This window comes from Octopus bimaculoides, chromosome 24 (assembly GCF_001194135.2).
Source record: "Octopus bimaculoides isolate UCB-OBI-ISO-001 chromosome 24, ASM119413v2, whole genome shotgun sequence".
NCBI lineage: Eukaryota > Metazoa > Mollusca > Cephalopoda > Octopoda > Octopodidae > Octopus > Octopus bimaculoides.
This window is the reverse complement of record NC_069004.1, coordinates 2,563,505-2,566,775: the sequence shown is the minus strand read 5'-3', so window position 1 is coordinate 2,566,775 and position 3,271 is coordinate 2,563,505.

The window sequence follows — 3,271 nt, the reverse complement described above, 5'->3', positions numbered from 1 at the left end:
GTATAATTTACAATACAAAGTTATCTTCAGCCGCAAAAGTATTTCTCTCCCAGGAAATTACATCACATCGGCGTTAAAGGAGGAAGAAAGGTGTGATATAAGAGGTGAAGATCCTTTAGGTATTTTGTATAGTACTATAGTACTATAGTACTATATATTTTGTATAGTACTATACCTCGTATAATTCTCCATTTACACATAATTTCTTCGGTCCTCCGAAAACCGTATTTTTGCTGTTATTTTTTGGATTTACAATTTATATATATATATATATATATATATGTATCGTATATGCATGCATATCTATATATACATCGCATATGTGTGCATATATATATATATATACATATATACATACATATATTAGTAAAAAGTAAGGGATTACCACAAAACGATTACCAGTTTGCTCTCAGTTAGGTATTCATGTAATATAAACATGTGCTTATGGAAGAAACGTTTGATTGATTAGTCTATGTGTGTGTGTGTGTGTGTGTGTGTGTATGCTCCTGTTTTCTGCGTCGATATGTTCGTGGGTAAAAGTTTGGAATATTGAAAAAAAATTTAAATTGTTATGCTCAAGTACAGTTTTATTCAAATATATACAACGTAGGGATATACTTACCTAATAACTGATCCAATGGCTCAATATCTAGAAGAAAAATAAGCAAAATCAAAGATATAGTTCTGGACCAAATTGCTTACTTTTAATATGACTTTGGCCATTTAACATCAAAATTGTAATTTTCAGACCTATGTTCGAAACTCTTGGCCACGACTACGTACGTGTCTCAATGTGTAAGTCTATGCTATATAAGGTGTGTGCATAAATATCACATGTTTGTCATTGTATAATGTTAAGTAAGCAATAAAACTCGTTTTCCATGTATTTTTTCAGATTGTCTTTCATCGATAAAAGACTGCACCTGCAACTATAGGACGTGTGTAAATTTTGGATGCGTTTCTACAAACAATTGTGTGCATCTGTTGTATATTCATGAATGTGTGTTTGTACCTGTGTCTGTCTGTCTGTGTCTGTGTTAGTGTGGACATATAGATATCCATAAAAGAACAAAAGACCCATTAATAAAAGTATTAAAATCCACAGATCACAAATAAAATAATAGTTGCTGAGCTAGTTTCCAACACAACGACTGGGTCACTGTAGAAAAGATGGTGTGAAGAACGAATCCTTCAAGAGGAATTTTACTACCAAAGCTACACACCTGATACTTGAGGGAAAAACCTTTAAATTTGGTGGCAAAGTATGCCGATAAACAAGGCGTACAGCTATGGTTAGATAGCTTGCACCTTGATTTGGTGATGTAGTGAAGGGATTTTAAAACAAAAAATTATATGTGTAAGTAGAGAAGTTTTTTACAAAAATTTCAAGATATATGTCAACGAAAAATAGGACTGCTTCGTCGATGACTGCTTTATCTTGGTGGAGTAATCAAATGATGATCTACAGATATTCAGTGACTATCTGAACACCATTCAAATTCACGGCAGAAGCCATTCTCAGACATTCACATACAAATATGTCACTCGGTATTAACAATGGATACATATTTCATAAAACAAATACACAACAATATTTGAAAGTTCACTCTTACCATCCCTCATACTACAAATGGATATATACAACCCTCATACTACATAGTTGTATATATGTGTGTGTGTGTGTGTGCGTGTGTATAAGGCTAGCAAAAATGTACGTACTCCATTATATGCATATATAAATCCCCCAAATTAAACAAGAACGCAACACACGACAATAAAACATTCGGACAGATAGACAATACAAAGATGACCAGGAAAAACAGCAAGAAGACGGACAGGAAGAAATAAGGTCTAGTCATTCGTGGCCTCCTGTCCTCAGTCAAATTTCTAGTTTATCCTTACAGTTTCAGCCGGTTACACTTGAGACTGTTCAAATCTGGGGGGGGGCGGATGGTCAGATGAGGCCACGAATGACCAGTCTTTCCTGTCCGTCTTTCTATCGTCTATCTGTCCGGTCCGAGTGTTTTATTGTCTTCTGTTGCGTTCTTGTTCTTCTTTTGGGATTTATATATATATATATATATATATATATATATATATATATATATATATACATATATATATGTGTGTGTAGCATATAACACCATATCACAATTATCTTTGAAATTTCATGTTTTTACTGGTAGTGTATCTTAAACCATATGTTGGAAACTCGGAAAACGTAATTTAATTTGGTGAGAGTGAAAATAAGTAAGTCATGTATTTAGGCACCTCATTGTCACGACTCTAATCCATCGTTCACCTATTTGCTTTTATATTTTCCCTAAATGGTTAGGTTTCTGCAGCTGCATCTAAATTATAACCAGAAAGGGAAAATTACTGAATTCCATTGAGAACCCTTGGCAAAATTATCTCACACTCGAAACCAGTAAATTTGAGTTAGTTTTCCTTTTTATTTTGTAACATTAATTATTAAAGGGACAAAAAAACTTAATCAAAGATTTCATACAGTCGTATCAATTGTGAAAATGGCTCACGAAAGGGAAAACTATCCTAATTCCCAAATGCACAGAAACGACAAACCCGTAAAATTACAGAACGATAATTTGTCTCCCATCCTGCCTGTCGATCTGAATGGATTATACTGAACTTGCTTTGTTAAATGTCTTCCTCCCCTTCCATCTCACGCTTGTCATTGTATAATGTTAACAAGTAAACAATAAAACTCGTTTTTCATGTATTTTTTTTTCAGATTGTCTTTCACCGATCAAAACCTGCACCTGCACATGTAGGACGTTTGTAAATTTTTGGATATGTTTCTATAAAATAGCTATGTGTATCTGCTGCGCGTTTGTGAATATTCATGTGTGTGCGTGAATCTGCTGCGCATTTGTGAATGTGTCTGCGTGTGTGTGTGTTATGATAGATGGGTTTTGGGAAATATAAATGAGCAAAAGACCCATTAACTAAAAGTATTAAGATTCACAAATCTCAAATAGACTAATATTTGCTGCGCCACATCTCCAAAACAACAACCTGGTCATCTTTTAAATGTACTCCTTAAACACGTATGTCCATTAATACCCAGATGTGTACGAGACGACATGGATTTTCTCAAATACACCACACCTACTATCCCAGAAGGAACAATCTTTACAAGTTTCAATGTTAGTCACTTTATGCACTCATACCTCACACATTGGCCCTGGAAGCAGTCAAATACATTGTAGAAAAATATAGAGAGAAGACGAACGAATGACTCAAAAGTAAT